Source organism: Neofelis nebulosa, chromosome 4 (genome assembly GCF_028018385.1).
Source record: "Neofelis nebulosa isolate mNeoNeb1 chromosome 4, mNeoNeb1.pri, whole genome shotgun sequence".
In the NCBI taxonomy this organism is placed as follows: Eukaryota; Metazoa; Chordata; class Mammalia; order Carnivora; family Felidae; genus Neofelis; species Neofelis nebulosa.
The window spans coordinates 62735980-62749390 of record NC_080785.1 but is presented as its reverse complement, the minus strand read 5'-3'; the positions used below and the strand labels follow the sequence as shown (position 1 = coordinate 62749390).

At 36.6% G+C, this 13411-nt stretch overlaps 1 protein-coding gene across 11 annotated transcripts in view; it reads right to left on the bottom strand.

The window, feature by feature from the left end:
* Positions 1-13411, bottom strand: part of ETV1 (ETS variant transcription factor 1) — a 98729-nt gene that overhangs the window by 64040 nt on the left and 21278 nt on the right. The window lies entirely within an intron of this gene.

Sequence of the window (13411 nt, the reverse complement as noted above, 5' to 3'; positions counted from 1 at the left end):
GGTCTGTAAGTTTCACTCACTAAGGACAAGTATTCAAACAAGTAAGTTTTTTATGCAATAAAGTATAAATATTTTAACCAGTTTCCATGAGAAATCACCATTCTTTCAGAAATAGTTTGCCCATTTAAAAAGCAATGAAATAAGTAATTAGTGATGCGGATACTTGCTTGAATGAATTTATTACCATGTTATTCAGAACGAAAGCAATATAATTCTAAATTTAGAATTCATCTCACATGCATCAGCATGATCTGAACAAGCCTTTAAATAAGCCCAGAGGTAAGAAAAACGGTGCTCCGCCTGCAGAATGAACGCCACCCCCAAGCCAACTGAAATTCTAAACCCGCACACCTCCCTCTCAAGTCTAATAAAACTCTCTTATTGTTCCATGACTTCAAATGTTTGTGCTTTACTTGTTCTGGTACGTACCCCCTGGAAAGGCTCATTTCATTTTCATTTGGTGAACCTGCCCTGCTTGGAAAATTCTATTTGCTTTCAGGTGAGTCAATCCTCACTTTCCATTCATAATTTTTCTTCCAGGCTATATGTGAAAAGAGCCTGTAATTTGCATGGTCTGAAATTGAACACTTCAGTATCAAAATAACACACTGGATAAGTAGGAAGCAACACTCAGGTGGCTGAAGTACACCTGCGGCACTTTGTTGTCACCCTACCGAAGACATGATGGAGATCAATTTGGTTATTATTAGCCCCTGGCTCCTTGTTCAAAAAGATCCCACTGGTAGACAATCAAAGTTGAAAATATGTTCTGAATACCAGAGCTAGAAAAGTTTGCCCAAAAAAAGAAAGCCAGCTGGCTAGCGCCAAAAAAAAAAAAAAAAAAAAAAAGTACCTTTTCAGTAAATGCCAATAAAACTTCATAGGCTGCCAAAATAACAAAGATAGAATAATTACAAAGGAAACTTTGCAATTTTCCTGACAATAAACATGTTCTTAAAAAGAAATTATCTGTCACCTGGCCTCAACTGTTACAGCTGTTAATACGAGCTAGGGTAAATCCTACAAACAGTTTATTTAAACCAACTACTAACTTGGCACAAAGTTTTTATAATTTCTTTCCCAAAATAAATTTTTGGGATTCCTTTAAAAGTGACTTGTAATATTAAATTCAAGGTATATTAGAACAGTTTCCACGAGGAATCACCATTGCTATAGAAAAGCTTTTATACAAAGTATTTTGCCCATCTTAAAAAAAAATGTCATCTAACTGTATCAGATTAAGAATTCCCCCCAAAAGAAATGTGAGATACATGAGATGTAAGAATAAGACCATGACTAAGGAGTCACATTTTTAACCCCAAAATAGTCTCTGTGAAGGAAAAAAAATCCATTAACAGTATGTAGAAACATCTAGAAAAGTGCACTTTATCCTTCATACAGCAGATAATATTGATGTTGCCCAAATTTTCTTATAACAGCCCATGAGACTTTTTTCTTAACTTTATTTATCTTTGAGAAAGAGTGGGAGAGAGAGGTGGAAGGGAAGAGAGAGAGGAAGAGATATAATCCCAAGCAGGCTCAGCACTGTGAATGCAGAGCTTGACACAGGGCTTGAACTCACAAACTGTGAGAACATGACCTGAACTAAAATTAAGTTAGAGAGTTAGACTCTCAACTGACTGAGCCACCTAGGAGCCCCAAGACTTTCTTGTAAAGACTCACAGCTAAGAGCCAGTGTTTGCTTCCTACACTGTGACAAAGCCATCATCACCTCTAGATGCCGATCAAGCCCTTTTTGTCATTTCTTAACAATAAATATTAATTTTTTTAAATTTTTTTTAACGTTTATTTATTTTTGAGACAGAGAGAGACAGAGCATGAGCAGGGAAGGGGCAGAGAGAGAGGGAGACACAGAATCTGAAACAGGCTCCAGGCTCCGAGCTATCAGCACAGAGCCCGACGCAGGGCTTGAACTCACGGACCATGAGATCATGACCTGAGCCGAAGTCGGCCACTTAACCAACTGAGCCACCCAGGCGCCCCAATAAATATTAATTTAAAAACACCTACAGGTCAAGAGTGATATCAGAATAATGAACTATAAAAAGTCTACTGACACAGGGCCAGCCTTCACCAATAAAGCAAGAAGCAAACAACTAAACCGTAATAAAGAAAACCAACCAAGAGAATTATGGATAGGCTTAACCATGGCCATGAAATATCATAGAAGATCCATTATACAATATACTGATTTGACTGTGTGTTGTATGAAGCAAATGTGAATGATTCATGGATGTATACACAGATCACATTTCCATAGCTAAAGGATATAATCCCAAGAAAACTGTCATTGGAACAAAGACTTCTAGAATTATATTAGCATCTGATAAGTAATTTTTCAGATTTGATGTATTCATTTTTTAATAGATTGCTTCCTTTGAATATAAGCCTCTTTTTAAAAACGTGTTATATGTTAGATTAAAAATTGTTTTTTTCCTAATGGAACCTATCTCTGATTTTTTTTTAAATATTAATGTTTTATTTATTAATTTTTTTAATGTTTATTTTTGACAGAGAGAGAGAGAGAGAGAGAGAGAGAGAGAGACACGGAGCATGAGCGGGGGAGGGGCAGAGAGCGAGGGAGACACAGAATCCAAAGGCTCCAGGTTCTGAGCTGTCAGCAGAGCCCGACGCAGGGCTCGAACCCACGAACCATGAGATCATGACCTGAGCCAAAGTCGGACACTCAACCGACTGAGCCACTCAGGCGCCCCTGTTTTATGTATTTTTTTTTTAATTTTTTTTTTCTAACGTTTATTTATTTTTGAGACAGAGAGAGACAGAGCATGAGTTGGGGAGCGGCAGAGAGAGAGAGAGACAGAATCTGAAACATGCTCCAGGCTCTGAGCTGTCAGCACAGAGCCCGACACGAGGCTCAAACTCAGCAAGAATGAGATCATGACCGAGCCTGAAGTCGGAGGCTCAACTGAGCTACCCAGGTGCCCCAACATATCTCTAATTTTTAACTGGTGTAACAGTTTGGTGTTACAAATCACAAATGGACCAAATCTGATTACAGTATTTCATAAGAAGTTCAAGAGATTGCTCTTGTCCACCTTCACAAAGGAGCAGTTTTCAAGAAGTACTTTAATCATGGATATAGAACTTATCAGTCTAACCTCTCTACTCTGCAGTCCAATTTACGTTAAAACATTTATTTAAAGTTACAAAATTTGACTTGGGTGATATGTCCTAGGAATATATAATTAGAATAGTTCAAAACATAAAATCAAGTTTTGTGCCACTGTTCACTAATTCTATACATTTGTAATGAAAGACATTTCCTTAACTTTCACTCTATTTACAGTAACCCAGAAAGCCTTCGTAAATGTGTGCAAAATGATCCTTAAATTTTTATTATACTTTATAGAGTTTTTGATATAACTTTCTAGATAGTAGTTCAAAAGATACTTTTTTTTTTTTTTTTTTACCCGACTCTGGAGCCTCTCCGCGTCACCATCCCACAAGTGCATTCTGGAGGCTACAGAACAGGAGAAACTCCTTATAATAAGATCATTGTGATCCTTCAGGAACTAAGCCCTGTCTGATGAGAATCAAGACAACTCACCAGTTACTAAATCTGGCTCCATAACAATAGTGCCATGGCAGCATTCCAATGTATTTTTTTTTTTTGACTTTGACTTGCTAACTGCAAATAAGGGAAAATTAGATTACCACATTAAACATAAAATATAGAGCGTAACTAGGTAGCAGTGTTGTACAGGTGTTATCGGAAATAGAAAACAGCAGCATGAAGGCAATAATATTTGAAGATTACAAATCTTTTTGCTTCTGTCTTGGGCAGAGCATTTTGTGGTAACCTCAAAATGTGCATAGTAATCTTTGCACAATGCAAGTCTTTATGTTACTCATGATGTACAGATGCACTAAGTAGGACATAAATTCTATATTTGCTTTTATTTTCACATAAATTTCACCTAAATAAATATTACACTCACTAATCCTTGCAGGTTTTTAAAATTTAGCTGCAAGGTATATATAAATGGACCCTTATTCTTCAATGACGTGGTGTATCCATACACTTAATGTATTCTCATGTTTAACTGCTTTCTTCTAAACGGTCAAAACTATATTTACTGCTATGTCAACCTAAAGCACCATTTAAATTTAACCTTTTGAGACTCTTAGATGTTAAAAGCATGCCCATGTGAATGAACAGATATTACAAGGCCCGCTATAGGTCACAGGTTATACAGGAATAATCATTTTTCTAGAATTTGGTGATCAAAGAGGATGATAAACAATGACAACAGCATTCTTTCAAGCCCTTTAGTGGTTTACCAACACAACACAGTGTAGGCAAGTCATGTGTAGAATGGGTATCTTTTTTACGTTTCCTTTTAATAGTACATTCTAAAATACAATCCGATTCTTTAGAACAGTGAGCTCTGCCAACGGGTCTGCTGTAACTCCATGCATAAGGTGACCGGTAGGTGTGTCAAATACTGCAGCCAGATGATATATGCAACAGCTTACATTAGCACTTAAACACACAAAGAAGATTTATACAGTCCTCCTTTGTAATTGATAGTTCCAAGAAACGAGAAAAATATGAAGATGAAAGAGTGCTTCCGCTCTCGTTCCATGTGTGCAAACAGAAACGAACGTTGGAGAAACACATGGATACCACCTGCAAAACAACTGTGTGATCACAAACATAATAGGCCTGGTTTGCATTCTCTTCCTTGCCCTTTGAAGTTCATAGAAGCTTTGTAAATTGAGGGTGTGCACAGGGATAAAAATTAAATCAGATAAAGCATGATTTAAAAGGAGTCTTCCCTTACAATGCATACATAAATTCTTGGCCAGTGAACATTTGTTTAAACTACTTACACTAGCTGACACTAACATAATTATAAATTTTCCAATACATATGCATTATATAGTATGTTATTTGTTTTAAATACAGTAAACTACAGTGTGCCTATACGCTCAAACACATTTCCCCACTCCCCCCACCAAAAAATTGTATATTCATTCCCCTTTGTCGTTTTCCTCTCCACTCTCTCCTCCTCAGTAATGGGTCATCAGAAATTTCAGGCTTAGGAATTTCCAGGCTGGCCCATTTGTTCTTGAGATAAACCCCAGATATATGTGATTAATTTTGCTGACCCAGAAAATTCGACTTTCTCTGACCTATCAAACTTCATCTTCCCCACTATCCAACACACATCTCTTATCTCCAAATGCTGCTGCCATTCTCTAGAGGGACAGAGAAGGCACTTGCCTGGTTCACAGCAACTAACACCTGGCCTTCAACCCATCTAATGGGTCCTCCCTTCATTACTGGGTCAATCACATAAAAAGTGCAGAGCCACTTGAGGTGTGGTAAGCACAGCTACACTGAACATTGAGACACCTAGGAGGATTAAGTTCCACTTCTATGACTTCTAACTCAGGCACTAACTTCCTGTGACCTTAGACAAACCGTCTAGCCCTAAGCAACCCATGTTTGGCAGGCAGCTTTATCTCTAACAATGTAGGGTTGTGGTTGAGAGTGTAAACTCCAGAGGCAGATCTGCAACTTGGTTGCTGTGTGACAAGAAACAATCCCTTTAACTACTCTGGGCCTCAATTTTTTTTTTTTTAACCTGCATATAATAGTTCTTACTAAATTAGGCTGTTGTGGTGAAGACTAGATATATTAAGGAATAAAGGGCTTAAAAGAGTATCCACCGAACAGTGAGCACTATGCAAATATTAGTGATTATTATCCATCAAATACAGAGATACGGGGTGGATTACCTCTAGGTTCATTACATTTATAACATTTCATGGGTCTGAGTTTCCAATTCCGGACATGTTTCATTTTCTTCATGAAGCCATTCTCAACTATTCCAACCTATGTTCACCTCTTAAAAAACGAAAACAAAACAGAACAAAACTATAGAGTTCACTGTAACATTCATTTAACTTTAGTCAAGGGGTTTTTTATTCTTAATAACGTAGTAACAGTGATGTTAGTAATTGTAAATGTCCTGACCTATGTTATCCTTGTTCCACATCTATGGTGTCCTTACCTACGGTGAGCCTCTCTCTAAAACGAGGAGACAGAAATATTCAGAGATTAAGAGATATCCAGAGATGTTAGTAATTGTAAATGTCCTGACCTATGTTATCCTTGTTCCACATCTATGGTGTCCTCACTACGGTGAGCCTCTCTCTAAAACGAGGAGACAGAAATATTCAGAGATTAAGTGACCCACCAAAGTCACCCAGCTAGAAAATAGTAGATAGGGGCCATGTCAGAACCTACACTCTTAGCTACTCTGTTAACTCCCAACTCTACTGTATCTTTACTATCCCTAGCATGTTCTCCTCTCTTCTCCAACTTCCCAGTATACTTTTCGAAGTCAGGGATTATTTGGCTCAGGGAGGCATTTTCGTTTTTTATTATTGCATAAGAACTGTATCCTAAATCAATAAATACTTAAATTACTTAAATATTTGTCTATTATCTTGGCATTTTAACTACACAAGTAATTTATACAATTTCTAAAATGGAAAATAACTAAAAAACATGGCTTAAAAATCGTTTGATCTGCTAAACCATTATTTTTTCTAATTGTGAGTTATGAATAGTCATGCGTGTGTCCTAGAGAACACTATGCATAGACAATCTACCATACAAACTAGAGAAAGAATGAGATCTTTCACAAATTTTTAATGTATATGCTTCCACAACTGTAGCATTTCCTCCTTTTGGGCTGGTAATGGAGCAAAATGGAAAGAAAGCTAATGTTTACTTTTTGGAGAACAATTTATTCATTATAGCTATCTAGAGAAGATATATTAGCAGCATTGGTAGGTAGAGGAAATGACATCGCAAACCAAACCCTTTTACTACTAGATCAATCAAATGTAATCATTTTGAATTTGTTTTAACTGTATTGTTGGTGTTACTATTTTGAAAACTGTAGCTTATGAAATCCTCTGGCCTCAAAACAGGATATACATTAAATATACACTGACAATGTCTTTCTTCTATAAAGCCACCGAGTTATCAAGTATTAACCTGTGTGCCAAAATTCTGACATAAAATATCTCATTTAATCATTACATCAACCCATTTACTTTCCCTAACTTTTACATAAGAGGCTCAATAAAGTTAGGTGATTGGCCCAAGTTCACAAAAATGCTAAAATGTAGAACTACGCACTGAACCTATATGAGCTGGCCTCCAGAGCCAACAGGTCACCTTGTGAGATTAGAGCAACTTGAAGATCTCTACTTCAGGGCTGAATAATCCTCTAAGGTGAGTAATTCCAGTATTTCTTTCAGGTACAGCTAGAATCTATTTTTCTTACATTTAGCGTGCAGAGGCCAATCGGTGAGACTCTTAAATTTGAGTTTGTCTTCCTGTAGCTTTTGCTTTTCCACGGAAGCTAAAAATATAAGGATTTGTTACCATTAAAAATGACTACACTAATACTCATGAAATGCTTTGGGTCAAACACATCTAGTCTGGTAGAAGCACAACCACGGCCTAATGCTTGATTCATTGGGGTAGAAGCTATTTTATAAAGATGATCTTGGGTCATTCACAATTTAATCAGCCAATTACTTTTATATGGGCTTCCAGAAGGCCATCTCTAAAGTCAAATTTCATTTCTTCACAAGTGGTATTACAGCAAGGGTCCCATGGATTCATTTTTATCATTTAAATAAGAGATGATCATAAAATTAGCACCCTTCTAATATAGTTCTCATCTTGATTATTGCTATTTAACTGGTGAAATTTTTTTCTTCAAGCTGAGTGAACACTATAATTATTATTGCTTCGCATTGTAAAGGTTGCATCTTAATTGAAAAATAAACACTTTTTAAATTTTCAATGAATACGTGAACTTCAAAATCAACAAAAACATTGAAGATGCAGGCAATTTTGCTAGACCCACAAATTAAAGTGTCCTTGATCAACCAGAATTCATAACCCGTAATCTTAAACATAAGATGCTAACTGATCTTATAACCTGGCCAGTATCACAAGTACCAAATGTTTTCAGCTCAACTTTCTGCTTATAAATCCCTTATGGTCAAAGCAACAGTAGGTTTGAACAAACACTTCTGAGTGTCTTCTGACAGTGTCACTGTGGATAGGTACTGAACTGCAGTGTGATCAATGGTAAAAGGTCAAGCTGTTCTTACAATTATTTTAGAGTATGTATAGAGACAGGCTATAAGTTGGTAGGTATAGATATCATTTCTGAGTATGGCAAAAACAAAAAAAACAACACAACACAAAAAAGTAAATTGATCAAAATGAATGCATTTCATCACAAATATTATATGAATTGTACACTTTGTTTATTTCATATATATTTGTAGATATATAGAATAAAAGCTTATAGCATTGCCTTTTATGTCCAAACATACATGTGTAATATATTCCATATAAACACACATAATGTTATACATATCTGTGTGTGTGTGTGTGTGTGTGTGTGTGTGTGTGTGTGCATGTGTGTGCTGTGAGTGGTATGCAAGTTTTTCTAGGGGAAGATAATGTTATCATCCCTGTTTTATGTGGAAGGAACTGAGGCACAATGATGTGAAGTTGCTTATTCAAGGTCACATACTATTAAATGGCAGAGATCTGAACTCCAGGGTCCAAGATCTATTACCTTGCTCGTATGCAGTATACTGTTCTCAGTCCCCCGAGAGAATGCCATCACTTCATATTATACGACTTTAGTGTTTTGAGCATTAATACTATATAAGAGCATGAACAGATATTTAAAATGTAATGCACTATCAGACAAAATGCCAAATGTGATGTTCAGCTGACTTCAGCATATTAGTAGCAAATGTCTCTGACCTAATTATATGATACTTTATAGTAAACGGTGTCCCAAACACAATTTAAAAATTCTCTTTTGAGAGCACCATTATTTTGTTAAGCAAACATTCAGGATTCCTGAAACTAAAGGCTTATGTATACACAGAACTTAACCACATTTCTACAATTCAAAGCATGAGGATGAAGATTTTCATAGAGTAAGAGGGAATTTACAGGGCTGTCTACTCCACCCTTAATTTCCATATATGTGTTATTTTGTACATTACGTTATAAATTAGAAGACACTTATAAATAAGAAACATTTTTATAACAGTTTTATTTTTCCTGAATTTATATCATACAAACATATAGACTTGTACATATGTGCACATGCACTTGGCAAAAATATTTACATGATTTTTTTTCACTTGTGGAGTCACAGCATTTCAATAAATGAGTGGTTGCCACAGTTTGCTGTGTGCTATTGTGTGCACAAAAGCAAATGTCACGTGAGTCCTGGTTCTGCCATTCACTATTTGTAGGACTCTGGTTATTGCACTAAACCTGTATGAGCCTTGTCTGCCCTGCTCCCGTCCCAGGGCACTGTGAAGAGCAAATTAGTTGACGGATGTGAAAATGATCTATGAACTCTAAACTGCTAAGCAAATAAAAAAGATTGGTGCTATCGCTACTATTGTTTTTATCTTTCATTCCACAGTGCATACCCGAGTGCATAATACCTGGCACTTGGAATGTTTGTTGTCTAAGCTTATTTTTCATTATGAGGAAAAAAAAGCTTTCTGGTTCTTAACCAAAACAACATGCTGCATTTTACCAAAATAAAGATGCCAGATCTTTAGATGCTAAAACTGTTATCCACTTAACTATATAATTAATATCAAAATGAGAGTATTTTTTTCTCATTTCATAATCACAGCATTTGTATTTTACTATGCTTCCAATTATTGTAATTTTGCATTAAGGGTTTAGGAAGCATTTTAAAACCAGTCCTAACCAAAAAAAAAAAAAAAAAAAAAGCTTTTATATATTTAGAGAGAAAGAGGGTAGGGGCGGGAGATTTGCTGATGATTAGAATTTGACAAAAAACAATTTAAGAAAAGTAAGAATGGAGTATTTTAAACAAAACACAGAAGGAGCCATTTGGATATGTGGGTCTCCTTATGTGTACTTCAGATAACTACCTCTAAATATATATAAACGGATAGGTCTGTACATTCCATAAGCACATTATCCAAACCTTCAGAAATTGCCATTTAAAGGCCAAGGACCTAAATTTTCCCTTTGTGATCAATGGGACAGCTTTATCACAAGATGAGGTGACTGAAGTGTATTGATTAGCTGATAACCTTCTAATGTACCGGCCTTTAATCTGCAATAAAACAGTGAATGTAAGGAGAGCTTTCAGAAAGGAATACAGGGCTTGATTTTCCTAGTGGAAAACAATGTCGAGAGGCTCAGTATGGCAAAAGACCCAGAAAAACAGAGCGATGACATCCAGTTACTTGGCTTTCCCAGCAGACCCGTGAGTTGAGGCAACTGTGTCACCTGACATTCTACCCCAGTGCCAAGAACCAGAGTGAAATCAAATCAACATAATAAGGCTGTTGTGTCCATGAGGATGGAGAAAAACAACCTCAAACAGCAGTAAAAGTTCACTTCACAGCATGACTGCCATTTCAAAGGAAAAGCTAACACTACTGAAGTGAACACTTCAGTATTACACATATATCTTGATAGGAATGAGCCATTTTTACCCGAGTCCAGCGACCTTAACAGTATGTGACAGAACTTTTGCTGGCTAATCTGTGGCTGAAAGAAACCCTAAGAAAACCTTATGTTTGGGCCTTAAATATCAGTATTAAAAGGTTCAGGGGGAAAGGTGGAGAAAGGGGGATAGATTTCTTTTTGATCAAAATTTATCCAGAACTGGGTATTGGCTTCTAGGTCTTGATCATAATTAATGTGAAAAACCCAAAGAACAGTAAACCGTGATTATGTACAAACACATTAAAACTGATAGAGTAGATAAACAAAAACTTGGCATAAAGATATATCAAACTGAATTTATTCCTTCTTACAACAAAATTAAATTTCTACTAATGGGGTAGCAAAGCTTAAATTACCTTCTTTAACAAGAAAATGGTTGAGAAAAATATTTCCTACTCCAGTGTGACAAGTTGAGTCTTTGACAAAGAAAAGGTCACCAGTAAGTGGAAGAATCTAGGTTGGTAAAATTCTTATTTGCCATTTTCCCAACACACAAGCAAAGGTATATGATCTTTCTTGTTTAAAATCACAGAACAAAATAACCTTTCTGGACTTCAGGTTTTTATCTTTACAACAAGAGGATGGGTATCATTAATCTATAATGTCTCACCGAGCAGCAGCTCTGAGATTGTCATGAATATTTACTACTACTTAGGTGATTCCATGAGCCCTACTACTCTGACTAGTACCAATGCTAATACTCTGGCTGGATAAGTAAGAGAAAATCCTCGAGGCAGGAAAAGGCAAAGTCTACAGCCTAGATGAGAAGCAGAAGAGTTCCTAAGTAGTAAGCCCTCCCGTCTTCCTTTCCCATAGCTATGAGCTCAACTAAGTTCACAGAACATCTTTCTTAGGACAAACCCCTATGGGAAGGTTCTCTTGGTCTCTCTCTACCTTGATAAGAAGAATTTTATCAATATCAGTAACAGTAACATCAATGTCTGGTATGAAGAACACTCTTCGTTAGTGATGGAAGATTGTTTTTAAGAGTAGTAACAGCTGGTGTACAAAGGACAGGTCAACGATTTCTGTCTCTAAGGGTACCTGGCTGGCTCAGTCAGTGGAACAGGCAACTCTTAATCTAAGGGTCATGATTTCAAGCCCCATGTTGGGTGTACAGCTCACGGTAAAAAAAAAAAAAAAAAAAAAAATACACCGAAAAAAAAGAAAAGAGAAAAAGAGTAGTAGCGGTTGTGAAACTTTTACAAGTGGGCTAAGTACTGGCCCTCAGGAAGGGTGAAGATCTCCCCAGACAATGCAAGTACGAGCTGGAGATCTGACCTATATAATTTCAATCACCTCATGCCTTAGGTATTTGAAAATTTTATGCCCTAGGTTGTTTGTGTTAAGTAGAGAATACTGAAAACTGTATTGTGAGATTTGAACATCAAATAATATTTATTAGAGAGCTTTCATCTGACAACAGGACTGATCACTGATAATGTCACTTAAGGGCAAATGGCTTTCCATTATCCCTCTAAGAAAAATGAAACGTGGAAAAATAGAAGCAGATAAGTTAACATTAGATTTCAAAAGACTTAAGCCACCTGTGCATAAATATGTTTAAAGCATTTTTTTAAGATTCTAAATATCCAAGAAGCTATTCATTCAATTCACTGAATACCCACATGTGAATTATACCAAGATGTGTAGGACATGATCCATCCTCTATAAACCAACTTAGGTATTATTAAAATTGAGATGTATGTAAAGCATTTATGAGCACACAGAATTCATTAATTATGACTAAGATAAGCAAAGAACAAATGGCATTCATGAATGAAATGACTCACGAAGGAGTATGATCTCAAAAATTAGGGTAGGCTGGGGCACCTGGGTGGCTCAGTCGGTTAAGCATCCGACTTCGTATCAGTTCATGATCACACGGTTCGTGAGTTCACCCACGTCGGGCTCTGTGCTGACTGCTTGGAACCTGGAGCCTCCTTCAGATTCTGTGTCTCCCTTTCTCTCTGCCCCTCACCCCCCTCTCCCTTTCAAAAATAAACATCAAAAAAAATTTTTTTTAATTAGGGTAGGTCAATATTCTGCATATATAATTGCCAGTGGAGTACATGACTCATTTAAAGACATAAGATAATCTTCTTAGTCACTATCACAGGAATTTAGGCATAGGCTAAAAGAGGTACAAACACAGACACTGACAATAATCCACTGGAAAATCTAATGGCCATAACTTTGAGCAGAGTACTTTTTGTAGATCAGCATCTAAATACACAATGACTATTCACTCACACTGTCCCCTATACAATTTCAATCCCTTGACATGGGACGAATACAACCTTATTTATCAGTTGCATGCAGTTTAGAATGCAAGTTCCATGAGAGCAGAGGTATTTTTCTTGTTTGTCCACCACTGTACTATCAGTGCCTAAACAGAACATGACACATAATACACTCAAAAGATGTTCATTAAGTGAATAAATTTTTAGAGTCTTATAAACCTACTTAACATCCTCAATAAAAATACACAACTGGGGCGCCTGGGTGGCTCAGTCGGTTAAGCGTCCGACTTCAGCTCAGGTCATGATCTCACGGCCCATGAGTTCGAGCCCCTCGTCGGGCTCCGGGCTGGTGGCTCAAAGCCTGCAGCCTGCTTCTGATTCTGTGTCTCCCTCTCTCTCTGCCCCTCCCCCATTAATGCTCTGTCTCTCTCTGCCTCAAAAATAAATAAACGTTAAAAATAAATAAATAAATAAATAAATAAATTTAAAAAAATACACAACTATGGACATTTGCATCAGAAAATAATTTAAACTAAAATCTCGTAAGTAAAATAAGAAT